Raw genomic sequence first — 27,861 nt, forward strand, 5'->3', positions numbered from 1 at the left:
GGACAGGGACTTCCCTGCACCGCTCCTCCAGGAATGAATTTAGGCCAGACATCAGTGTGAACTGACATCCCTGCTGCTAAACTGAAGCGTTTTTAGCAAGGAGGTGTTGAGAAGGGAAAGATGAAACCATTTCCATGCTGTGGTGCCACATTTACCCAGGCTTGGGGTCAGTGAGAAATGGAGCTGATGGATGGCATGGGTTCACGTAAAAGTAGGTCTTGGCAAAAGATTTGGGTGAGAACTTTCTTGGGAAAAAAAGAGTGTATTCTTTTGGGTATTGCCAAGGTTCTCGAGGAGGGAAAAAAATTAGAAAAGTCAATGTCACTTCAGTGCTTTCAAAATAAAATTACTTTTTAAGTATTGCTGGAAATTTCATGTTAAAAAAAAGTTAAATGTTTCTTTGTTTTGTTTTTTGGGGTCTTTTTTGAAACTACCATGTTCAAAGAAAATATTTACTTTTAGGTAAAACGGTGAAGATTTTCTGTCACTGAAGATCTTCTCTTCGTGTGCAGCTTTACAATACACAAGTATATTACTGGTCAACGAAAACTGAGACAGAATTTTCCCAAAACACTTTTGAAGTTTTTTCTTGCTTTAGAGAAGGTCGGTGCTCAACTTTGGGTTTGGTAGGAGCGTCAGCTCTGAGCCGCTGCCGCCAAAAAAACCCCGTACTCTGAATAGAGAGAAAGCTGGAGCTGCAGCTGCACGGGATGCCTGGGCTGAGGGCTGCTGGCCACAGGGAAGCTGTGTGGAGCCTGCACAGCCCTTGCCGGGCCTCTGCCCGTGGGGCCACGGCGTCTGAGCAGCACTCGCTGGCCCGTTTGTCACCGTGCACGGAGCAGCCGAGCAGCGTTCGCTGTAACTCCTGCGCCTGCCTTAAAACCCGGCGTACGGCGGCGCTTCAGAATAGAATCATTCATTATTAATTAGGTCACAATAAAAAAATCCTACGGATGCATTCGTGACACTAAATGAGCCGATCGAAAATAATGCGATTGTAATGAATTCCAAAGGAATAAATAATGACTGAGCCATTAGCATAAAGTGCCAGTCACAGCTCTGCGCTGCCCGCCTGCCCGCCTGGCACCGCTTCCAAACCCACCCAGCCGGCCGCCGGCCCGGGCAGGGGGTTCCTGAGGCTGACAGGGGGCGGTGGGATCTGTCCCACTCCCTGGGATGGTGAGGGGGGTCAGGATGCTTTGGTGACTCCCACTGCGGCTTGCAGTGGCATCACCCCCAGGACGGCCACCCCAGAGTCCCTTTGCAGGAAGATGTTTTTGCACCTCTTGCTCTAATATATAATCAGAGCTTTTGTTCCATGCTTTGCACAAGCAAATTAATTAGAAATTTATCTGACCAGAAGTTCAGTGCAGCGTACATTTAAAGCAGAGGACATCCCTGTGCATTTGTTTGCTCTCTTTCATGTAACAACTATCTGCCCATTTAGGAAGTTCAGAATTTGCTTCTATCTTAATAGATGCTTGTAAGCGTAAAAAAATATCGGACCACTTCTGATTGTAGAGTGCTTAAAAACCTCCAAGAGGAAAACACCACTTGTAACCCCCCTTCTCCCACCCAGAGCATCGCCCCAGGTGTTTCCAAGAGGCCACAGGGAAGGCAGCTCCAACCTGCAGTGGAACAGACCTGCACAGTGGTGGCAGTGACAGCGCAGCCACCTGGGTGAGAAGAGGGCTGAGAGAGCAGGAAAATAAGACAGGATGAGGCTGAAGGGAGAGGGGTGCGGGGAAGCAAAACAGGGGTGGTGGGGGTCTGTGAAAGAGAGCTGTTTCCCCCAAGCCGTGTGGCTGTGAGGCAACAGAGCGACAGGGTAAACACTGCAGCAGGGCAGGGACCAGTGGCTCTGGGGACTTTGGCCCAGGACAGACCCTTCCATCTGCCTCACCAGGCACCCTGGCATATTAAATAAGTAGAACAGGTAGCGGGGTGGGAGTGGGACCTGTTTTGTCAGCGTCCCTTCCCTCCCAGCAGCCAAGCAGACAGGCGCGTCAGGTGCTTATGCCCCTCTTATGTCTGCTGTTAAAAAACCCAGCCAGGGAATGTCATTAGAAACAGCCACACCATCTGCCTTTTCCTCCCCTCCCCTTTAAATAAGGAAACACCTTGTCAAACACATCCCACTAAATATCCCTAACACCCTCCCGCGTGCTTCGCGCTCAGCGGTTCATGGGATCGTGCACCATCTGGACCCTCACGCTCCATCTCGCCGGCGAGGCCGCAGCTCTGACCCACCGCGTGCCCCATGGCCAGTGGCAGGGCTGCACCACCCACATCCATGCATGGCAGCAGGAGGTCACGGAATTAAGCAAAAGCAATGAGTTCATGGAGAAAAAAATGACCGGCAATTCCATATTGTTAAACCTAGAAAATTAACCAAGGAGGACCTTAAACACAGACATTTATTAACATGTAAATGGACTGAGTCAGCAATTAGTTAATAGTCAGCATAATTGAATAGAATGTAGTAATGAAGGTGCCATTTAATTATTCCCATTTCGTTTAAGATAAATATTTACTACATTCATGGGGTTTCCCTTGTCTTTCACATTGAACACCACTATCAGAGTATCAAACTGTGTCAAAGTTTCTCAAGAACTTTAAAAAGGAACGTTGCCACTCCTGTCCTCACGATGCTGGTCCCTGATGCCATGGAGGAGCATGGCTGAGGAGCAGTGCCTGCTCTCCTGGGCTTGGAATGGGTCCTGTGGGACCCAGTGACCAGTGCCTGTGGGCCCTGAGCCACACAAGGTGAGAGCTGCATGTGGTTTGGGGCTTGCAACAGCTCAGCTCCCTCCTGCCACAGCCCTGCAAAGCCAGGCAGTGTCTCAGGCACACGTGTGCACACACAGCCCCCCAGCCCTGCTCACTGACCGTGCAGATGAGTCTTTGTTCTTGGTGATTACTGTGCAGACAACACACTCACCCGGCTGCACCGAGACACTGCGTACACACTGCACGATGTGCTGATAAGGGAAAAGTGTAAAGAAGAGCCTAAGGAGATAAAAGAACATTATTTTAAATTATCTTGAACATAAAAAACAAAGTGAGGATTTGGCAACCTTGCAGCAAAAACCTCAAAACCAGTTATTCCTTTTAAATAAAAACAAAAATGAGAAACAGTAACTATTAGAAATCCCACCTGGTGCTTTCTCTGTGTTAATGATGCTTCTTAAATTGCATGTGGGTAAATGGTAATTTTGTCTCACACCATTAAAAACTAATGGAACCCTTGATGATAAGAAATGCCATAGCTAGCTTGTTGGAAAACGTTTAATTAATAAAGTAATAAAATTATTGTAAACTAGTGCAGTTTCACAGAGGATTCAATGGGATATAAAACAGATAAAACATCCTTGAGAGTTGATACAAGAAATAAATGCTCCTCTGTAAAAAACAGCACTATAAACTTCAGCTGGTCTGTGTTATACCGAGTTAACACAAGCTATGATGACGGTAAAGGTGTTTGCATGAGCCTTTCATGGGAAGTGGTGGGAAAACCTCCTGAGTGCAGACAGTTTTTGTGAGGAGCAGAAAGCCAGCACACCTTCCCCTGCACTGGTGTGAGCCTGAAGGTGGCTGTTGGTGGGATCTACAGCCCCATGAGCCCATGAGAACAATTCTGATGGTGTTATTGCTGTTATTGTCCTGTCCCAGAGGCTCCAGGGTGAAGGACACTGTCTCCACTATCCTGAGTGGCTTTGGGGCGAGGCATCGTCCCACCCTGCTGCTACAACCACTTTGTTGCATAGTTTTTGTGAAACAAGTGGTGCCAGAGAGTGGAGAGGAGGGATCAGACACTTTCCTGCCCCAGAGAATGAGCCCTGGTGCTCCATGCAGCCAGATTTCAGCTCCACGCAGATGGCCAGCTGGTGGCATGGCTGTGGTACCAAGCATTTACACGTTGTAGCTTGGTGCATGTGCATGACATCCCAGCTGCTCTACAGGAAAAAACGGGTTGGAGAGTGGCAAGCATGGGGAAAAACATGCTGGCAGAGAAAGCCTGGTTACCGCTTCTCATCCTGCTGCTACCCCAGTTTGTGCCTCACATCCTCCTGCAGACATTTCTTTGCAAGCTTTAGGAATGGTTTCCTGTAACTGGGAGACTGTAGAGAGGCTTTCTGTATTGCACGAGCTGGGCCAGGTAACCCTAGTACGTACACACCCATGTACAGGAGCCCGTACGTTTCCATTACACTCACACCTCAAAAATTTGCACATGTTTAGCTTAAGGATGGGTCTCATCTCCCAGGTGCCCAAATTTTCCTTTCTCCTGATACTCAAGCTGCAAATCTCACTGACAAGCATTGTCAGCTCTATTTGTGAGCACTCAGCCTGTGGTGATGGGACACTGGAGGGAAGAACAGCTGGGAGAAAGGCACATCCTGCATTTCAGGGTGTCATGAGAGCCACTTGCAGCACTGGCACTTGTCAGCCCCTATTCAGAACCAGCACTGCCAGGGCACCAATGCCAAGCAATGCCAGCACTCTGTGATGTGCCACAGACAGACCTGGAAAGGTTCGGAACCAACACAGGCCAGTATTTTTCCAAACCTCCAATGACATCTCTCTGTAAAGGAGCTGGAAGTGTTTCTTTAGTGGGCTGGCATGCCTTCTTTCCTCCCACTTCAGAATAGTTGATGGTCACACTGGGAAATGAGGGACACTCTGCTGTGCTCCCAATGTGGATGGTTTATTTCACCAGAGCTTTGTACAAACACCATCACAGCCATGGTGTCTGCCTCCCATGTAACTAAAAGAAGTGATATCGCAGTATGTATAACTGGTACATTGCTGCAGCACAAAGGTTAATCTTGTGTTCCTTAGCTGCTTATGGCTTGGTTGTAATAGGGGCATGGTCAGACCTTACTCATAGAAAGTCTGTCTCACCAAGCCACCACAGACACTGCTGTGCCACTCGTGCAACCACAGCTTCTGGTTAGTGTTTGAAGCAACATCTACTTTTCATTTGAGTGTCTCTGGCTTCCTCAGCAGTCTCCACCTTGATCATAAATTAGAAGCCATCCTGCCTGATCTGTAGTTTTAAAATCAAGTGGTGATTTTTTTTAAAGCACATCAGCATAAATAACACTGCCGACAATAACAGTCGCCCACTGCTGCCCAACTTCCCGGGTGCCACACCACACCAGGGGCTCCTTACTTTGGCCTTGACATATGGATAGACTGGCGATATAAAATCTTTTCCCCACCCAAGGCACCATCCGCCTCTGGGAAAAATATTGTGGTTTCCTCTTGTAGGCAGATTTATTTTTGAGGTAGCCTCAACAATGTGGGCACAGGGAGAAGGCTGTTGCTCTTTACTGAGACAGAGTGAAAATGTTTATGGGGCTCCATAGTTCAGTCCCACTGGCAATGCCAGCAATGACTTTTCTATTTCCGTGATGTGTGAGAAATGAAAACATGAGCGGGAGCGCATAGAAGACTATTACGGCCAAAGCTGGGATATTTGTTCCCTGGCAAACTGTGGTTGCTCTTGATTTAGCCACAGTTTTCCCAGCTGATGTTTTGCAAACCCGACAGAAGATTCAGCTTTCAAGGCTGTGAAAGTGAACGTGGGGCTGGAAGCCGCCCCTGCGCACACTGGCAGGGAGTCAGGCCAAGCCTCCTTCTTTCAGAAGATGTTGCTTGTTCCAGGACTGTGTGGCTGTGGGGGCAGTTTGGGGACAGAGATTTAATCTTTTATTTTTCCCATATGTCATAAGTATGTCTAAGATGATGAAAAAATAATAAGTTGGTGGCTGCTGGAAACTTTTTTTTAGCAGCTGTGTTTTTAGAATCTTATAATTAACCATCCTTTTGCCTTAATCACTTAAAGACTTCTAAAATAACTAGGAGTTTATTGTACCTTCTCTCAACTTGAAGCTTTCCCATGCGGGGACCACAACTTTACTTTCAGGAAGGGAGGGTCGAAGAAGCAGGGCAGAGCTCGAAACATGGAGTCAAGTTTATCAGTCTGGATTACAGCATAAATTACTAAAATTACTGTAGTGATTTTAACCTACAGCCATTGTACTAGGAGCAGAAAAAGAGGTGACATTGTATTTAACCTGCACAGTGACTGAGTCATTTTGCCTGGGTTCATTTTTTCAGAAATTTTAATGAAGAAAGTGCAGTATTTGTTGGAAAAAAGAAATGATGAACTGTGACTAAAGGAGAAGCACAATTAAAAGCTGACTGTTAATAAAGCATGTGGGTGACAGGGCTGTCTCCCCACACGGTTCCGGCACTTGGCTCAGGTAAAAGCAGAGGGCTGTAGCTCAACAACGCACTCCTGTCTGTCAGTGTTAGGTTTTCGGGGTTTTTTTATAAATGACATGTTTTCTTTTGGCAGATGGGAACAAGCCTTGACGAATAAATTTTTTGGAGGCAAACTGGCTGCCTGGAAATATATGTATTTAGGAACCTGTCGGGTGCTGTGAGTGTCAGCACCACCCCAGCTGAGCTGACCAGCACTGCTCTGCTGCTCGCCTGCTCCAATCTCCTCACAGACCCAATTCCCCAGCTGATCACTGCCAGGTCGGAGCAAAAATGACAACTCTGATACAAGATTTGCTCTGGATATTGCTGATATTGCTTTGTGCCTGCCTTATAAAACTTCCCCGCTGGCTATTTCTCCAGCCAGGGGATTTTACCCAGATGAATGTGCTTGCCTCCCTCTCACCAGCTGCCAAAATCCAACTTATCTGTAAGTGGAAATAATGCTTGGCCTCGGGTCGATCAGAGCCGCAATGCTCTTTACGAGAGGAGGCGAAATAAAACCATTCCCCGTGTTAACAGCTGCGAAAGCCGACGTGCTGAGAGGTTAAGTGATTTGCTGGGTGTGAAGTAGAATGGTGCCTGGCTCTCGGGAACCCTTTTTTGGGAGGGCAGTGGGGGGGGACCACAGACCCCAGGCATCACCACAATTCCCATTCCCACAAGGGCACCTGGTGGGGGGAACCACCTGTAACATGCCTTCCCCCAGGCCAGGTGTAAGCAAACTTTTACCAGGAAAAAAATATATTCTGCAAAAATCCTCCTAAAATTAGGCACTGAAAGCGGGTGTTGGGTTTTGTGAGCCAGCATCAGAAATAGGTGGCAGCTGGACAGATTTTGGAATATCTCAGAAGTGCCTAAGCACTGGGAGGTAAGCAAGGGAAGAAGTAGATTAAGCCAGAACCCAGACGCCTTGAAGCCTAAATCCGTGCACATGCTCGGCACAGTTTCTTGTCTGCCTCGGGACATTTAGGCCACCTTTAACCAACAGAAATGGGCACCTTTAATGAGCAATTCAGGATGTCCAAATCAGAGCCCAAGTATCTCTTTAGTTCTTCAATATAGTTGGTGCAGCATATGTTCATACAGCAGAACAGTTCATTTCTAGAAATGTAGTATTTTTTGTCTCTTTATTCAAGGGATGTGCTAGACATGAAGTGACTATATATGTACAGGTAAAGGTAATAGAAAAGGTGCCAGAAAAGGCACACTCAAAAATAGGCAGTGTTGTTCCCCAGTTTTGTAGGGTCGGTAAAACTGATAGCAGCTCCCTAGCAGTGGCTTCATCTCCACGCTCACAGTGTGTGTTCTTAACACCTTCCTTCTCTGCAAAACTGAAGTATTTAACCCAAAACATACAAACAAATCTGTTATTCTTCTCCTTTATTAACCTTCTGAGTCCTCTGAAATCACACACAAGGAGAAATCTCTTCCCTTTTCCTTTGTCTAGGAGACGAGGTTTAAACTTCACATGCAAATAGACACATGCACACATGTAAACCTACCCATGTAATTAGGCACATGCAGCGCACTCTTTCTTCTTCTCTATAAATATATATACACATATGTATATCCACAGATATGCAGGCATGTGCGCATATGTGTGTGTACAAAGAGAGAGAAAAATACTTAGAAAATGAAAGACAAATGTTAGAGAATGATATTCCCAAGCCCTCAAATCCCTAATCATGAGTTTGATGCAATATTTGCCCTAATGGGAAATGATAACTGGCACTATTCCAAAGCAAACCTCAAAGAAAGGAGCAATAAAAAAGGAAAATGCTAGCTTGGCAGTTAAAGAAAGAGGAGCCGAAGCGAGAACTGCTGTCGGAGATAATAAAGAATTAACCACAAACCCCTTTTCTATTAAGCACAAAAAAGGATATTAAAATAACATGCCCCCTCCCTAAATGTTTCAAGGCTTGTGTCATGCTTCTCTGCGCAGCTTCCCGGGACGTTGTGCGGCGCAGGGCTGCAGCCCCGTGCAGCCGCCTCCCGCTCCCTTCTCGTGCGAGGGAGCCGCGCCACTCCAGCACACAGCGAGGCATAATCACGCTCCTGGCTTCCTGAGCTCACACAGTGTGTTCCAAACCTTGACCGTTCCAGGGAGAGGGCACTGGCTGCGATGGGGCAGTTCTGACGGGCTCCCTCTCCCCTTCCCTCCCCTCGGGAATCCTACGCATTGGGAAGCCTGCTGTACAATGCAGCTTGGCTGCTGTGTTATCCATAATGTCCATAGGCACAAAGACATCATTTAAGTATACACTGATTCTTAGTGCACTGTTTTCCAGTTACAGCAGCAAGCAAGTGCTTTTACCTTCATGTTCTTACTATGATTTTTACATTTAGGGCTTTTTCTCACTAAAAGTTACATGCCATAAATTACGCAGAAAGTGCCACAGATCTGGGACAAAAAAAAAAAAAAAAAAAAGGTGAAAAAAATCGACTTGGCAGCTGCTAGGTATAGGAAAAAAGAAAACAGAAGGGAGGGCCATGACTCTGGACCTGGGAGCCTCCTGGGACATCCTGTAACGTTACCAACAAATAAAGATGCTTCTCACCGTGTGTGTGTGTGCCTTGGATGCCCTCATGGCATTCCCCACAGCCAGGAATACACTGGAGAGCCCCAGATCAGCACCATTTCTGCCTGGTCAAATGATGTACAGGGTTTTGGTAAGTGATGTTACCCATTTCATGATTACCCAAACCATTTTAGTTGAAATTGAGCTTTCTTTGAAATTTCCACCTCAACTAAACAGTAGGTTTTGCTATGGCAATTTTTAGTTTGCAAAAGAAGTGGTACTCAGGGCACTACAGACCCAAGAGGAGGAAGCTACCCCTTTATATCAAGTCAAAGAAACCCTCAATAATCTTACATTTCAAAGGCATTTATGACCTAACTTTGGTTCATTAGCACGTAAGAAGACATTAATGACACAGAGTAATGAAACGTAACAACTCTTTTAGTGCTTTCCTATTATCTGGGTCTTTAACATGCAGTTTGACAAGAGCTAGACTAGCAGCAGCTTTAACAGCATTTTATAGAGCTGGTGCTCACTACGAATGCCCCAAACCCAAAAAGGCACAAGCCAAAAAGGTAAAGATGCAGCAAGGAATCATGAAAAGTTTATTGTAAATGTCAAATGAAATGTATCTGCCAGTTAGGGCTTATTTAAAAAAACAATGTGTGGATTGCACTGATCCTAGCTGTTACAAAAGTAGAGATTTATAAGGAAAAGAAAAAATGCCCAGCTGTACCAGGTATTTTTTAAACCTAAACATTTTGCTCTTCAAGACTTTAAAAACTCTTTGTGAAGGAGGTATAATCCACAACTCAGGAAAATACTAATGTAATTTCTCTTTCAGAAACAAAAATCAAAACTCCCTCCTGAGCTATATCCATGGAGAAAAGCAGAGTTAAATATCAGCTGCTTTTATCTAAGTGCCGAAATGTAAAAATACTTAACCAGGATTCTACCAACTATTACATTTACACCCCATCATTTGTCTGCCAATACCAGTCTAGGTCAATTTCTTAGTTGAGCTTAAAAAAAACCCCAAAAGATCAATAAAGGTGTAGGTGGAGAGGTTTAAAAAATAACTACTGGAAATGATGAGCCAAGATCTTTGGAACAACGTGTCCCTGCCTGAGGTACAGGCAGGCTGGTTTTTAGATCAGTCACCTACAACTGTGGTGTCATAAAGCAGAAAAATACCACCAAGAGTCATTTTTAGGAAAGAACACCAACAGCTCCTCTCACATTCACATCCAGTGAAACTCCATTCCAGTTAGATTCATTGGCAAATTGTAAATTCTTATTTGATTTATCAATCACAATTTTATATTGTTAATTCATATGTTCATTAGACAAATCCATTCCTCTAAGGTAATCACTTAAGGTACTGTTGGCATGTGAACATGCACAAATGGATAATTCTTAATGACCTTCCAAGCTGACATATTTTTGGCATCAGTTTTCTGTATCCTAATTTCAAGCTGCCTCTCTGGTGTTATCATAGGGCTGACTTCACTACACAGTCAAGGAGGACTTGCAATTGGAAGTCGTTAGCAAGACTGTTCCCATCAGATATCAGCAGAACAGGGAACAATTAAAATTATCTTTCTCCTTGGATGAAACCCCTGTGTTTCCAGCTGCAGTGGTCGGTAAGCAGGCTTCAATTTTAGCAGCCTTGAAGGAGAAAACATTCACATCAGACAATTTGACCAGATTTGTGACTTCTTCAGTATTTCCCCTGTACATAATTTTTGCTCTGCTGATGCTTGGTGCAAAAAAAAGAAGGTCAGGGAGGTTGGAACTACATGATCTTTAAGGTCCCTTCCAACCCAAACCATTCTATGATTCCAGGAAATTAAATTAAATATAGGTCATCCCAGGTTACTGTTCTGGCAGCTGCTCTGCACATTGCCCTCCCACAAGGCCAGGCCAATATCACAGATTTTCTACTGCAGGTTAGCATGGTGCAGGTGAGCCACAGACCAGCGGACATACGGCTTAGCCATCATTTCTTGCAGGGGTCTAATGTAGGAGCTCGTGAGGAGACCTGTAGGTGGACCCAGCACTGGCTGTGCTCGCCAGGTTTGCAGAGTTACAGAGCAATCACGTCAACTACCAGAAAATGCAAGAATGTTTTCCACATTCTCAACTTGAGAGATGGCATTTGCCCAGCTGAATGACCATTAATCACAGTGGTACCCAAACTCCAGAAGACTGCGCCAATGTTATCCCCGCTGAGGCTGTTTGGGGTCTCTCCATTCCCAGCCTTGCACTGTTAGTGCCGCTCATCAGGCACCATGAGAAGGGGAAAAACATGGCATTGTCTTAAACACAAGGTTCCCAGGGTTGCCAGCATTTCCACAGTACTCCCTAGAGCAGATCCAGACAAGGTAAGGGGAATTTCTGGCATTTCCCAGAGTCTACAAGAGACAGGAGGAAGAAAAATGCCAGGAAAAGGTGGGGTAGACCCAGTGCTGCAGTCCACTGAGGTTTGGCAATTGGCTTCCATGGCTTGGGAGGCAGGCTGGGAAGGGAGTGAGGTGCAACAGGACAGAAAAGTGCTGGGAAAGAGCCCTTCCCTAGTTGATGGCCAACACAGCCAGCAGCCCCTCATGAAGGAGCCGCTGGGGCCTGGGGCTGTGGGTAGCAATGGAAGCTGCAAGGGGTGTGTGTGCAGCCTGCACCCTCCACGCCTGCCCAGCTCAAGTCAGTGCCCAACTGACACCCAAAAGTCAAAGAAAAGAGTTTGCATCCCTTCCTCAAAAGCACAGCTCGGGTTGCAAATCCAAATGTATGGGCAAAATGTAAATGCATTGTGACAAGCTGTACGGGGAATCAAAACAAGGAACAAGGAGCGTATGTTTCTTTTAGAGAAACGTCCTTTATCTCGCAGGCAGAACGAAGCGTGTGGCATTCAAATGTTAAGATTTTTGCACACTTTCATGAAATACTAAAGAGAAACCAAAAAAAAAGAAAAAAGAAAGCAACAAGAAAATAACCCAAGTCCGTGTCACTTCTCAGCTAGTTTGGTTATTGCTGCTCCTGAGTACTGTAACATATGCACTTTCCCTTTTGAAAATGTATCAAAGTTGTTATTTTGGGGGTGGGATAAACTCTTACCCATGCATATCTTATGTTTTGAAGCCAAGAATGCTTAAGAACCTGCTCTGGATCCGCACATCAGATGCATAAGTGATTAGTGACAAGTGACACAGAAACAGAGAATGTGCTGTGTTACGATGAATAATAAACACGCGCAATTTATGCAGGCAGAGCGAGCGAGGAGATGGCATCCTGCACTTTTTCCATATAAATAATGTGAATCTCTCGGCAATGAAGCCAGGCCGACCAGGGAGTTTCTCCAGCCCGCCAGCCGCACAAGCCGGCAGGAGAGAGCGGGGACGGGTGAGGAGGGGTCACCCACCAACAGGGCTGCTCCTGGCTTACGGGTATCGCAGAATGAACTGATGGCCATTAATTGTCTCTCAGCTAGAATCACCAAAGAAACAAAATTCACAGTGGGCAAAATTTTTCACTCTCTGGGAGAAAGGAGCTTTTAGATAAATGAAAAAAAATTCACTGAAAAACATTCACATGGTTTCCTATTTCTTGGGTTTCTGGAGAGCATCACTACAGTGATAGCATTAGTGGTGCTTCTCTGAAAAAAATCTGAATGAATAAATTCATTTTTTACATGAAATTTCTCCAGGAAAGGCAAGTACATGCCCCTGGGAGACTGTCAGGGCTGAGGAGAGCTGGTAACAGGAGTTTCTGAAGGGCGGTGGTGTACCTCACCACTCTTGGATTCTCCATTAGCAAAACCACACACAACACGGAAGAAACCCAGATGCCAAAGCCAGCCAGCCATTCATCCTTAGTCCAGCACGTGTGGTTTTGTTCTTGTGTGCCTCTGCCACACACAAACACCAGAGATGCAGGACGATGCACGGAAGTCCTGCCCCACATCCCTCAGCCTCATGCTCAGCTGGGGGGATGGTCCCAGGCTGGACGCATGGGGTCCTGCAACATCCCCAATTTGTCACCTTCTTTCTTCTGTCCCTTGCTGCCCTCCCACAAATGAGCCATCCTCCAAGGAAAAGAGAAAGACTTTTTTTTTAATTAAAATATATCCACCTGCAACTTAACTCTGCACATTTTTTCCTGGCTGTCCTGGCCTGCCAACTCCGAGCAAGCTTTTCTCTGTCATTTTTGCACTCTCTCTACTCTTCCAGAAATGTATGCACTTGGATAAAAGTAGAACTGAGAGGAGAAAATGCATATTCTGTTAAATAAAAATAAAAAAAATAAAAGTTGAAAAAAGTGTCTAAAAGATGGATGTGTAAAGAAATCATAACCATACTTTAATTCTGAGTTTGAGTTATATAAACTGTGCAGCGGTAATTACCAAGCTCCTCCAGATTAATAAACAATTACCATAGTAACTATGCCATCATATGAAACCTATGCTCATGAATTTTTAAAGCATAAATGGAAATACATGCCGGTTGAAAAAGTCTCCTATTTATTTTGTTCCTGGAAGACAAGGGAGAGAGATCCATTAAAGGATCTCGTCAAGTTATTTCTTCCTCCGCTGGTTCCTGCAGCCACACTTCGGACAAGTGCCATATATTATGTACTAACTAGGAAAGTCCATTATGTGTGCAGGGCCTGTGGCTGCCAGGCAGCAGGGCTGGCCTCGCACCCCACTCCCCTGGCAGCCCCTGTGCTCTCAGACCTTGTTTCCCTGGAGAGTTTAGGTGACATGGTGCACCTCTTTATCTGCCTGAATGTAAGGGGTTTGTTGGCACAGCAAGCTATCCCCAGTTGTGCGCTGGGGTCTTTTTTTTTATTTTATTTTTTTATGGATAATGTGTGAGAAAAATTTCGAGTTGATGTTGCATGACCACACACAGGAAAGACATCTCCATCAAATATTTGATAAGCTGACTACTGTGAGACAATGCATGCATGCAAATCTAACTTTCCACAGCATAGTGTGCCTTGGTTGCAGCACATCCACCACTGTCCCACCAGGCTGATCGTACTGGAAGGCATGCCACAGCCTATTTCCCACATCTGGAAAAATCCAGTGTGATCTGTTCTTGTGCCAGTGCCTTGCACCCTGGACCATGCTGGGCACATGCGTTCAGCCACCAGGAAAGGGCTCTCTGCAGCCCCTGTGCCTCTGCATGGTCTGACCCTGCTGCAGTGGAGTCAGAGGGGAAGGGCCAATGTTCCAGCACAGCAGCACTGCCCAGGGGCAGACCCCTGTTACCTGCAAGCCAACAACACAGACCCCAAGACACCCAGCAGGAAGGGTATCCCAGTCTGACATTGCCTTTTCCCCCAAAGCCCAAGCAAAGCAGCCCCTCAGGACTGCCCTGCACTCCTCTGTCTCTGAGCTGCTCCTGACAAAATGTGCCAAAATTTGCCAAAATATGCCCTCTGTCGTGCGAGGCATCAATGATTAAAAGCAGTCTATGAGAGGCATCCAAGGTCATTAGGAAAAAAAAAAGGCTTTCTCCTGCCCCAATATCAACTCTTGTTTTACGCTATCATACACAAAAATTTGGTTTGAAATCTCGCACCCATATTTTAGAGCTTTAACACAGCTGAGCCTGGCTTTACCACAATTTGTTTGTAACATGTAAAAAAAAAAATCTCAAAATGACAAATAACAAGATTATATATCAACCTGTTGATCATTCTGACAAGAAAGCTGAAAAGCAGTCCTGAGTTAAAAAATAGTGTTCGGTATGTGCAGTAATAGTCTAAAACATGAGGTGAGACCTCTATGCTTCAAGTCTGAGACGCTTACTTTTGATAATTTCGATGAGCTGAAAAAATATCTCCCTTTTTGCAAGAAAGTATTTCTTCAGACACTCTGAGATTTAGGAAAGTCATTAAATCCTTGTGGATTGAAGGTAGAAAAATAAATTGTACGTACTTTAGATTTTGAATGATCTTCCTATAGCAATTTTCGGGGAAAAAAACTAAGAAGAATTCTGCAATTTTAATCTCCTCAGTTGCTTCCCATTACTAAACAAGCAGAACACCACAGTACAAATGTGGATGTTACATGTCATCTTGATCTGCTGCTTTTTTCTTTCATTAAAGCTTTAATGCAGCAATTATGGCTACGTTGCCCTATAAAAAAAGGAAAAGGCAGTTTACTTTAAAAAGTGAAATTGCATAGCCTACTATTTAATTATACACAAATGTAAATGGCCTATTTTTCCATAACTGGTTATTACAGCACTGTTTTACTTTCTGAGTTTTCACAATCTCTAAAACCTACAACGCTTCCTGCTATATAATTGTTTTGCTACATTATTGTTTTCATCTGATTTTTTCTTTTAATGCGAGTGCAGCGGGATAAATCTTGGTTTTAAGCCAGCCAGTACTTCATCTACTTAAGCTTTTATAGATGAAGATTGCTGTAATTATCAGAATACCCGCTTATTTCTGAAGTATTATCTTGGCAACCTGCTGGCATTTACAACCAATTAACAAGCTTTGCCCATTAGTTGCATAAGGGGTATCACAGAGTAAAGCCATTGTGTGCTAATTTTCTATTTTAGATAATCAGTTTGGCCATCCAAAATGGAAAGGGGAAGAAAAGAAAGGTTTGACACCCAGTGGCAGACATGTAAAAATGACTACATGCCTCCCTGAGACAAAGGTATCCAGCAACTGCATGATTGCTTCACTGTCGTCGCCACTGGGTTTTAAGTATTTATTCCCTTTGTCTCTTTTGGAAGAGAAAATAGAAAGTACAGCTTCAGCAAAGTAATCATGTCCTCTTTTTATTTTTTAAACAGATTGGCTTCTCCCTCTGTCCTCGCGGGCTTGTAATTTCACCAAATTGTACAAGTGTTAAACACGATTTTAAAAAAAAGGAAAAAAAAAAAAAAAGAAGACGAGTAAACAATAGAGAAAGAAGCCTGTTTGCCAGTGCAAATCTCAGCCTTCCTCTCCTAATCGCGGGGCCGAGCAGAGCCCTCATGCCAAAGGCAGACCCTCGCTCGCATCGCTGCACTGCACTTGGTTAAAGCCATATGCAGGCTGGGGGTTTAACCAGGCGCTGCTATGAGCAAATGGGCTCCCGGCCGACATTCAGCCCCTGGCTGCTGAGCTGCTGCCAGCCCCGGCTGCCTCCTCCCTGCCCTGGGGGATTTTCTTAAGCATTAACCTTTGGTCAAGGCACCGTTTGCTTTCCCTGTTCCTGGCGCAGAGCAGGGAAGATGCATCGCCACGTAGGTGCCCTGGGCAGGAGAATGCTCCTGCCTGTGACTATAGTGCTGGATCATCACAGCACTCCCTGAAGTGTTCATCCCCACCAGACCCATCTCCAGAGCTGCTCCATGAGCATCCCAACCCTGCTTTGCTGCCCCATCCACACAGCGTTTGACTGGGTCCTGTCTTGAGGACAGGAACCCAAATCTGCCACAGAGGGAAGCGGGCACAGCTTGCAGCACTGCTCTGCCCCTGCCCCTCCAACGACCCTACTGACACCAGTCCCTGCCTCCACCTTCCCACCCCATCCGTGCTGCCCAACCAGCACCAGGCACGAGGCTCAGTCTTCCTTGATCTCCCACTGACTCCAGGCCGTGGGCTTGACCCTTGTATGCATCTCCATCCATTCTGCCTGTGGCAACCAGGACCAAAAGGGTCTCCTTTGTCCCACACCACACAGCAAGGGGAGAAATGGGTCTCTGATCCTACCCAAAAAGCCTCAAGGTAAATAACAATGATTAAATGATTATGCTGGAGGCAACAGGGATTACCCATTTAATTGTATATAAAATTAGATGTTAGACCTGGTATAAATGCCTGCATTTTGTAATAAGGAAAGAAACTAATCAGTTTAAAGATGAGCACAGTCCTTAAAGCATGGTTAGATCCCATTTACTCCATTGAACACAACAAGTGGATGGTTCATGTTGTAAAATGGTTTTATAAAATGTAGTGAATGAACTGTACAATGACGTGTTTTATTTGCCTCCTGTGGTTTAGATTCATATTTTGCTTTAGCATAAGTTAAACAAAATTAAGACTATGATTATGCTAAGAGGATGCAGCCAGTAAAGATAGAAAATGTTGAACTCCTCAAAGTCATAAAGAATTGTCAACTGTGCAATTAGTAAAGGCTGAACATATACACTGAAGTCTATTAAGTCATAAATGAATGAGAAAAATGTAGTGCTTGGCAATTTAATGTGTATATTTGTCTAAATTATTTTAAATTAATTGCTATTGGCTACAATCATTAGAAAATTTAAGATTTAAGTAAGGTACAGTATAAACCCTCCTATAAAGTGAATCCAGTTATATCGCCAAACTATTAAAAAAATATTTAGGCTACTGAAAAGAAGGGCCAATGAGCAGAGTGCTGGGGACAGCTGGAGCTCCTTGCAGCCTGTCTCCTCTGACGCTGCCCCAGCTTGAGCACCTTGAAGCTCCTCAACTGCTGTCAGGGAGCACAGATCAGCCACCTCCAGCATCACATATGTCCCCTTTTTGGGCACCTCTGGACAATTTTCCCTCCATGTTTCCATTTTTCTAACATGAAAAAGAGGAAACTTGTATTTTAGGGGAGTTTCCTTCAAAGTCTCAGGTGAAAAAGCAGTTATTTGCCTAATTCTAATTAAGTTGTTCCCAGTCAAGAGTAGTGTGCCCCAATAGCCTTATCCAAGGTGATGACAGAGGCAACTGGAAAATGAGTGAGCAGAGAAATTCTCCCCAGGGAAATGAAACAGTACACAAATTCCCACTATATGTTCTGCATCTGCAAGGAAGGAGACATGTTCCTCCAGGACTCTAATCTTCATCACTAATATTATTATTAAATATTTACATACCACCCTAAGTTTGCATGACACTTTACAGAGATAAAAGATGCTCTCTTTGCACTGAAGATCTTAGAGCCTACATCAGACAGAGAAAGTAAAATTAGCAGAAAGAAGACATGACAAAGATTAAGAAAAGGATCTAATGCTGGTGACCCAAAAGCATTTTTAGATTGTAACAGTGTGTGGGACTAGGGCTGACAAAAGCTCGTGGCTCTGGGGCCCTTTTTGCTTTTAGCTGCCATCCAACCACCTTTCAAACTCATGGTGGTGATGTGGAGCTATTTCCCTACAGCTTTGACCCAAAGAAAGAAAATAATGGCATCCTGTAACCACCAGAAAAATATTTTTATGATCTGATTTGTCTAAGGAAAAGAAAGTCAGTCTGCAAGAGTTCAGCAGTTCTGGGCTGCACAAGTGGGAGAAGGGCCTGTGCACTACAGCACTAAGCTGAAAATAGAAGTAAGAGTTTCTTGGTCCTTCAGCTTGAGTTTCCTCCATTTTGATTAATTCCCTCACTTTATCTGGGGCTGAAGAGACACAGCAGCACCAGGAAATCAAAGCAGCAAAGGTGGACAAGTGGAGATACTCAGCACAACTCTACCTGCTCAGGGCATGGGGTGGGCACCTCCCTGGCAAAGTACAGGGAATACACCTCTGCAGGAATGATGCTAAAAGCCCCACTCGAGGAGAATAATGCGCCTTCTATAAAGTCTGTAAAATAATTTAATGTATTTTAATGCAGATTTTCCTACCATGGGTCGCCAAGCCAAGCCTAACATTAAGCTGCGGTAGCCCCTCTCCTGCCTCCACACATAGAGGGAAGCTGGCAGCCCTGCAAGAACCAAGCCCACACCGCAGCTCTCTGTTTGCAGTGCTGCACCCAAAACTCCCCGGGATGGGGAGACTGTGGAAGTGACAGCAGCAGGGACGAGGCCACCAGGCTTGAGAACAAGTGGCAGACAAAGAGGAGAGGTGCTGGAGCCTCCACCAGAAGGGTCCTGCTCAGGCGGCAAAGACCCCTTCTGGGTCCTCACTGCCCACCTATTCTATTCATTCACAAATTTGGTAATCAAGAAAATGACTTTTTCTGCCTTTTAAATTTTTAAAACTAATCTTGGCATATTCAATGCCAATGCGAGATTTCCCCAGGTTTCCCAGAAGACACACATTTGTTGATGGACCCGAGGCATCATGCAGAGAGAAGCAGCAGCACACATCAAATCCCCTGAGACAACAAGGGGCAGGACGTGCAGGGCAGAGGAGATGCAGTGTAAGGCATCCAGCAGTACATATCTGAAGGCACACGCATGCTCACATACACACACATATATGCATATAGGCACACACATATAAATGCTCCCAGCAATTCAGTTAGATTAATTTGCTGTGGCTATTCCATTATTTTCCTGGTAGAGTACTTAAAGAATCAGGTTAAGCCTTTGCATTAGATACACAAACAATGCTCCTTTACCTCCACATGGGTGTTGTGAGACTTTAATTAATGTTTGTAAAGTGCTTTCATATCCCCAGAAGAAAGGCACTATAGAAGTATGTAGTCTGATTATTTCATAGCATACAAAAGTAGAGGTGAAAAGAAGTAGTCTCCTCCTTATACATAAAACTACTGATCTCAACTCCTGTATTTAAAAAACCCCAAGATGTTAAGAAAGAAAAGAATTCTGACCATGAACCTACTTCCGGCTTCCCCTTTGCCTTTTTCATCTGATTTCTGGTTGAGTGAAATAATAAGCTATTGTATTGCTGTAAACTCTTTGTAAGTAGATTTGACTAAGACAACAGAGTTCAGTGCCAGCAGCTACTCTGATCATTCTTTTAAATGGAAATTTACCGTCTGCTGCATCACATGGAAAAAATATAGAACTATTTTTCACAGCTTGTTCACTGAACAGATTATTGGAGAGAAGAAAAAATAAAAAGGCTTCATTTTCTACAGATCCCAAATCTTAGCGTAGAAAGTCTTGGCAATTTCCTTTTGAGAGGAGACAGATTTCACTTTCACATTGATTTAACAATGAGAAGTGCATCCAAAATGAGGGCCTGATTCTGAGCATTTAAATTGTTAGCCATAGCTGACTCCATAGCTTATCTATGGGAGCAAAAGTGCTCACATCAATAAGCCTATGTCTGGTCCTAATATAGAACCAGTTCTCAATGTCATAAAATCTTTTTTAACAGCATCTTGTGTTACATTTAATTTATTTCACATGGTCTCGTAAAATAAGATAAAAGCTTGTAAGTCTAGAAGTCATAGTCATATTAAAAGGATGGAAAAAACCCTCCCTACCATGTATTCATGTTTATTAAGTATTATCTTCATGGAAGTTACATACTTTTAACTCCAGAATTTCCAAATTGTTTCTAATCCTAATGGCAGTCATAGAGAGCTGACAGTGAATAATGTAAACAGATTACAACATACTCGCTTTTTAGAGGAGAAATTCCTTCCCAAATCTCCTCAGAGACAGGTCATCCCTTTCAGTTCAAGGCAGCAGCACAGGGCCTTACCCCTCACCTGGGCAGGGCATGGATGGATGATGTCCTTGCCCTGCCTGGTCCTGGGAAGTACAGGTGTGTGGTCTAACTTCCAAACCTAGCCCAGGAAGCTCCAGGATGACAGGCACAAGAAACACCGGCTTGTGCCAAGCGTGGTTTAATCTGACCGTGGCCTAGAGAGTGCACAAGCATCTGTTCTTTAATACAGAGAAAGGCTCCAGACAGAAAAACATCCTTGGGGCCAAGAAGGCTTCACCCTTTTTTAATGGAGGTAATGGAGTGCCTCTTCTCCACCACTGAAAGTATGCTTTCTGCTTCAGCCCCAGGAGGGGAAGGAAGGGACTGCAGCCACGGTCCCCAGAACATCAGCTCCACCGGTCAGAGCATGGTGCCAATAAAGCCAATGTTGTGGGTTTGATGCCAAAAGAGCGATTCACCTAAGAGTTGGCCTTGATGATCCTTGTGGGTCCCTTCCAACTCAGAACGTTCTGTGATTTAGGGAGAGCTTACCTGAAGCCCAGGGCACACAGCCAGGGCTTCCCAAAAGACATTCATGGTAGCCTCTGGTGTGGTGTAGCCTGGCTCCCACAAATTCCCCACAGAAAAGAGGCTCCTTTTTCAGTGTTTGAGGGACAATGTCCCTGGATGCTGGGGGGGGGATGAATAGGTGGATTCAGGGATGTAAATCAGGGGGTAAATCCTGGTCTGTCTTTAGGTCCCCCAAAGCTGTATGTGCATCTGGGTGGTTGGATGCTTCTCCAAGGCTGGCAGTGGGGCAACCAAGTGCCAGATGGGCCACCTTCCTATTCACAGTATGGGTCCTTTACTTGTGCAATTCTGTATAACAGAATTTATTATAAAAGTGTCTTCAGCATCTCAGAGCATGTCAGCGACCTTAGAGAGCTACTGGTATGAGTACTTTGGCAACAAGAAATAAAGGCAAAAATAAAAACTTCCCAATACTATGGTATATGAGCTAAGAGAATGTTCCATTAAAAAAAAAAACCCACAAAATAAACACACACAAAAAACCACTTGCTCTTTTTTTTCAGCTCATATTTCCTTTGTTTATCAATGATAACCTTTACTATAAGAAAATGACAAGGTCTTACCTGATGCTGCTGCTAGGAAAATGGTTTCACTACAGAAGGCCATCACAGATGTCAGTGTTTTAGGAACCAGCAGCAGATCCACTGCCTCTCCCCCAGGAAGAACAAGCCAGAGGCAAACCCAGGGGCAGTGTGGTAAACAAACACTGTGCTTCCAACCTAAGCCCTGGAAAAGAAAAGTTACTTTTGATGAACTAAAAGAATTCCTGAGGACAACTTGCAGTAAACTTTAACCACGATCTGACACGACAGTAAATAAATAACTTCAAGATAATCACACGTACCTCTTTGGTAGGCAGTGGTCTAACCCAGGCAGAGATGCTTTTAGAACATGGCTGTTCTCACCAGCCCTTGATATTTTTCTTGCGATCCAGGCAACATCACATTGAAAAACCTACGCCACAGCTGTCAGGGCTTCTCTCCAGCAGATAATTAAATTCCATTGTGACAAGTGAGCTCAAGTTTAGTGACACCATCCCTGCCAACCAAACAAGAATGAGAGCCATCAGCTGCACAGACGTTGATCGCTTTGCTGAAAGAAGAGGTGCCTGCAGTACTTACCAGCATCCTCCCAGGGTAGGTGCTCAGCCCCCAGGAAGTACCTGACAATAACATGAGTACTTGTCAAGGGATGATTGTGTTGGGATCAATGTGCTTATGCAAGAAGGCCTGACAAAAGTGGAGCAAGTCAACAAGTTTAAAGGACATTCAAGATCTTTTCCAAACCAGAAAAAGGCAGTGTTTAGCTTGGGCGGTTGCATGGTAGGCTTTTGCTAAATGCAAAAGATGAAGCCATCAGTGTTTTTTCCCTTGGATTCCCCTCTCAAGTTGCTCTTTCAGGTAAAGAGCTTATTTTTCCCTCATCTTATGTACATCCCATATTTTTGCAGATATGCCCACTTTCCTTAGAATATAGCTTTTAAACTTAGCTTACCCATCAAAAATCAGACTGCACATTAGCTAATACCTAACAACTACCTTTCCATAGCTATATTGTTTCATATGTAAATCTTTTATTTCTCAGATAATTATTGAACTATCCAATTTTAAGTGCAGCTGGAGGAAAACTGCATTTTTTCCTCACAAGAGAAGAATACTGCTTCTCTGCTGTCATCCCAAAGAGACTCCCCCAATCAATAAAGGGTGGCCAGGTCTCACGTTTAAGAACTGCATATCTGTTCACTTACTTTGCTCATGGCTCAAGTGTTTCAAGTCAGCATTCCTGCTGCAGTAGCTCCAGAGAGGCTAGTGGGATGTCACAGTTACAGAAGCATACATCTGCCTCGAACGTGCTGTGCCAGTCGGAGAACATCTCCGATCCCACACAGCCTCCAGGCTCTCTCCGGTACACGGGAGGAGGTGTATCTGGCCTCCAGGGAGGCACTCCAGGAGCCTACTGCTGAGCCAACAGCCAGAAAATGCAGCGCATTTGTGCAGGAAATTAAACCTGACTCTCCCATAGCATCAACAAATGGCTCAGCCAGCCTGCTGCAGTCAGTCTCTTGGAAGTCTCTCCATCCCCTCTGAGAACTGAACACTAACACACACTTTCTGAATCAAACCCGGCTGCCCCAGTCCGTGAGACGTCATCACTGGCAGCTGGGCAGGGAGGCCTGAGGCTTGACAGCACCTAAATACTGGGTGTAGAGACTTAAAAACATGGCTAAATCAGTTGGCCCCTTTCTAGATCTCATCCTAGGCTCCCAAAAGCTGAGTTTATTCATCACCCTATGTGCTTTGCTAGCAGCATTGGCTTCTCTGCTTGTCAACACGCCGATTTCTGAATTCTCAGTGCAAAGGAAGCCTTTCATGGTTTGGCATCCTCTTATATGTTTATGCTTCTCAAGATATATTCTCTAGCCAAGTCTTTAAGTTCTTACATTAGTCCCCAAGCCCAGACATCAATCTGTTGCTGATCAGGTCTTTTCACATCATGCTGCTTTTATCTGGAATGCTGTTTCTGGTGTATACAGGGAAGCTGATGTTTTAAAGAATATGGTTAATTTTTTTTTTTTCCTTTTTGTTTAAAATAACACTTGAGCACAGCTATTTCTTTTGCTATAAGACTTCAGTAAGAAATTTGCCTTATAAATGCTATTATGCTGGGGAGGTCCTGATTTGCATCTTTGTCCTTGGATAGCGTAGATGCAGCACAGGGGTCTGCAAACAGAGATTGATTGAATTTTTCCCCCTTTTATAGTCTATAATAAAAAGTTTCTTTAAAGGGGAAGAAAAGAGAAGCACATGCTTAATATTGAAGAATAGCCTGCTTGTGCTTGATACATTGGAGAAACAGTTCAAGAACACTTCATGCTCCTGCAACTATTTCCTGCACTTCTGCCAAGGTTAGGGAAACCTTGGGTGAGCTGCTGCCTGAATACCGCAGGCTGGTATCAGTCTGAACAAGTTCAACTGACTGCTTAGTTTTTCATCTTTATTCTTCCTCCTGTTGTCTTCCCACTTTGGCAAATAGAAATCACCTTCGACTTTGGGGGAGGCCTCAGCTAAAAACATCCAACAAAGAGAATTCCTCAAGAGATGCTGGCGGGGGGGTCAAGGTCCTTTCATTGAGGCCCCTAACTCAGCTGTGCTGGGATCAGCCAGCTGTCATGCAAATGAGATTGTAGATCAGCCTGGTCTGGGATCAGGTGGGTCAGAAAACACAACAGCATAGTTTCATAAATGACTGAAAAATCAGACAAAAAAATAAAGAAAGCAAGAAAAATCCACCTCCCTCATACTTAACCTCCTATTTTTTCACACAAGCGAAGAAATCAGAACTGACAGAAAGAAAAAGAATCAGGCAAGTATGACAAACTTTACCTCATTTTTCATTTGGCTTTAAATGAAAAACACTGCTGGCCAGAACAATCCTTGGATGCCGATTGGTTTTGCACACAGCTCCTATGACGTACAAACCAGAAGAGGAGTAGCACCAGGATAGAGAACAGACCGACCGACTGATGGATCCCAGCTCCAAACAGCTGCAGGACAACCAGCCCAGCACAACTGCAAATGGACACTGCAGTCCTGCTCCTGCACTCACTTCAAGCTGCCCATTACACAGGAACCAGCCCTTTTGCTGTCCTTTTGCACTGCTCTAGGTCTAAGGCTAGATCATTTTGTGTGTCTTACAGGCAGAGCCACATAGGTAAACCTGACCTGCTCAAAAATAAGTCAAAAATACAGCAAATTTCCCCTCTAATGGTTGTCTTTTTTTGTAATAAGAATCACACTAATCACTGCTTTCTGTCACAGGACCATGGTCTGGCCCTAATTTTAACAGCTTCAGCCATTTACGTATAGGAAATGCAGAACACAGGGAGGGGGAAGAGATCCAGCACTTCAGCATCTACAGGAGAGCAGCACCTTCTTCTGTGAGCTCCCTTGGGGAAATTGCTGAAGGCACATTGCCATGGCTACCTATCTTAACAGACAACTCTTTCTTTCCAGTTATTTTGTGGCAGAAAAAAGGACCCCAGTGCCAGCTTTCTTTTTCTCCTCTCTTCCATGAGGGGATGCCAACAGTGGTTCCTGCTGGCCAGCCTACCTCCTCCAGTGGTGTCTGCATTCACCAACCCCTTCAAAATCTCCTGCAGACCTGAGGCTGTCCTCCTGCCTCTGCTCTCTGGGAGCTGGCCTGCTGCAGATACCCTGGGCAGGAGCTGCCAAAACCCCTGCCACAGTCCTAGAGGGCTGTCAGGGAAAGGGCCCGGCTGGGGCAAAGTTCGGAAGCAAGAACCAACGTGAGAAGAATCAGTGAGAATGGGGAAAGAGCATAGGTTTGTTGGGGAGGAGGTTTCTGGAAGGTCCAGGGTGCATTTCATGACTGTCAGGTCTATTTTATGATACCATTTTTTTTTTTTCCTTTCGGAACAATTGTGGTTAGAATACCCTTATTGGCAGTAATGCTACTACTGGATAATAAAGCCTCACAGACTGGTCTGGAGCCCATGCAAAGAAAACAAAGATTCCCATTATCTTTGTCTCAGCTTCACAAGGAATAGCCAACTTACATTATTAAACACATCTATAGATTAATTTCTCTCCAGTTAAAATTTTTGCTTCCTAAAAATGTTGTGTCTAACCTCATCAGAAAGGAAAGAAGGAGAGGTAGAGGGTGAGCAGAGAAAGGAAAGGCATCGTATCATAAGCAGCTTGCAATGTTGCAAACATGAGAATAATCTTTTGCTGAAAAGGAAAAAAAGCACCGCTAACTTTTTCACATTTTAGCAAACTTTTCAATTAGGATTTCTTCCTGGCTATTTAAATATGCTTAAAGTAATGATTTGCTGTAATTTGTCTTTTTCCTTTGGAAACATACCGTGCAATTGTCAGCTTTAAAAAAGAAGCAATTTTCTGACTTTTGAGATTGAGTAGGTCACGGAAAAATTACTACTGTGGGAGCCTATAATTAAATCGAAAATGCAGCTGCACCTATAAAAAAAAAAAAATTAAGTTTATTCTATTAATACTTGAGTCAAGAATTGTATTTGACTCTTCAGACACAGGTCAGCTCAAACTGTACCTTAACTGCAGAACATCAGTAGCTGCACAGCCACTTGCACAAGCAGACATGATATAGTACATACAAACGTATTGGCACGTATTTGCTGGTATCCAAATTAGATTCAGTGTAGCATGATTGTCATTTTCACACGTAGTCCCTTTCTTTCCTGTTTTCCTAGAAATGGCACTACATCTTTGGGTGTTGGTTTTGTGCTTGATTTTTTTAAGAAACCCAGTTAGAATAAATCCAGGTAAAATCACTAATGTTCATTGTAAATTTAACTAGAAGAATTACAGAAGGGGGCTTTTGAAGAAAATTATGTAGTACATCTGAATTGAATAAAGATCTTTTCCCAGAATTTGACTAGTCATGAAACGAAGACAAGATTCTAGACAATACCATGATACAAAATCAGGCTTTGTATATTTATAAATAAAATTTACCATAGATCCTGACTGAATGTTTACACGGTACCAGATACAGGCTTTGAATTAAATTCTAAGTGAAAGTATTGAAAAAAAATTCTGTGACCCACAAGAGACTTTAAAACACCTAAAATATACAAAATTAACAAAAGCCTCACCAAGAAAATAATATACAGACATGTTGTCTAACAACACATGGGACTTGTTCTGATGTCTGATGATAAAAAATACTTTCACAGAAATCTTAAAAGAAATATAAAATCAGAAGAACAGATCAGTCTAAAATAATGGTATTGATTTTATTTATTAATACTAATAAAAATAGCTTTTAAAAAATAATTGCATTTAGGATGATCACCTTTCATGATTTTCTAGAGTAATAATAGGTGGGATTCTACAACTCCTCCATATTGCATGATTTTATGTATTACACAGTAATTTGTAAAACTACATTTCCTGAGAACCTCCTCTAATTCACTAAGTTTAAGGGTTATTTTTTCCTTTCAACAAACAGGAAGGAAATTATTCTTCTTCTTTTCATCAATCACTCTCACATGTCCAGCTTTCTGTGCTCTTTTAAAGAACATACCTAAACCCATTCAGTTTATATAAATGTCTGTACCCTATTTATTACATATAACAGGCTGAAATCCTTTCTTCGTGTGCAAACTCCATTATTTTGATATACTTACATATCACATCTAATACACAGCTATCCACAACTACTGTGAGAATGAAAACAGCATATCAGAAAAGGTAAAAAAAAGAAAAAGATTTATGAGGAAACATTATACACAACACAGGAAAGATCTCTTTTTGCTGTTTCAGAAATGACTTGTGAGCGACAGTGCTGTAGCAGAGAGAACCCACAAAACCTGTACCATCACGTACACGGCTTGATTAAGCCCAGAAGTGATCCTAAGGACCAGCAGTTTAATTATTTGGTTTCACATCTACAGATCGTTTTTTCCCGGCTGCCTATTTGGTCAGTGGCATGATTTTTTTTTTTTTCCACTTTGTGCCGTGGAGCTGGATTTCTATTTTCCAGCTGCATATATTCCATGGAGGAAAAGAAAACTGATCCATGAAGTTCCTATTTGCATAAAGTGCAGAAACATCTGTCACAAGATTCTTTTTGGTGGATTGAAGCATCAGGAGATACTGCCACTGATCATCTGCCTTAATACTATTGAATTCTGTTTCTGTCAGTAGGAGCTCTGAGCGAGGGTGTTTAAGGAGGCAGAGAAAAGAGAGTTTGCTCAGAGGAGACATATTCTTACTATTACTTGAAATGAGTGATCAGTTACGTGATGCCGTCTCACACAAAAACCCAGGAATGAGCTCTGCCCCAGGATCAGTAAATGCCCTGTTCCATCTGATACTGGTTTTTTGCAAATACAGATCTTACAAAGGTATGCAATGATTTAATCAGCATCCTGCAGTTGCCTACAATGCACAGCAGCTTTTTTTTGTTAAACCTCATGCAATGAATGATCCGAGTAGCAGGGCTAACATTAGAAAGTGTTCGATCTGCAGTGCTGGTTTGAGGTTTGACTTTGGTTTAGGGAATCAAATAAAAAATCTTGAGGAAGAATTATCTGTGTCTCAGATCAGGAAAAATTTCATTCTCTTTCTGTGTGTATA

General features: G+C 43.8%; 1 long non-coding RNA gene across 1 annotated transcript; it reads right to left on the minus strand.

Annotated features, from left to right (window-relative positions):
- Positions 1–2,328: 2,328 nt before the first annotated feature.
- On the minus strand, positions 2,329–21,755 carry LOC104693761. Its single transcript, XR_002047164.1, has 3 exons — positions 21,567–21,755; positions 21,286–21,448; positions 2,329–3,009 (listed from the first exon to the last, which is right to left on the minus strand). It is a non-coding gene; the product is annotated as an uncharacterized LOC104693761 (long non-coding RNA).
- Positions 21,756–27,861: the final 6,106 nt, after the last annotated feature.

The sequence above is a fragment of the Corvus cornix genome, chromosome 7, assembly GCF_000738735.6.
Source record: "Corvus cornix cornix isolate S_Up_H32 chromosome 7, ASM73873v5, whole genome shotgun sequence".
Taxonomy (NCBI): domain Eukaryota; kingdom Metazoa; phylum Chordata; class Aves; order Passeriformes; family Corvidae; genus Corvus; species Corvus cornix.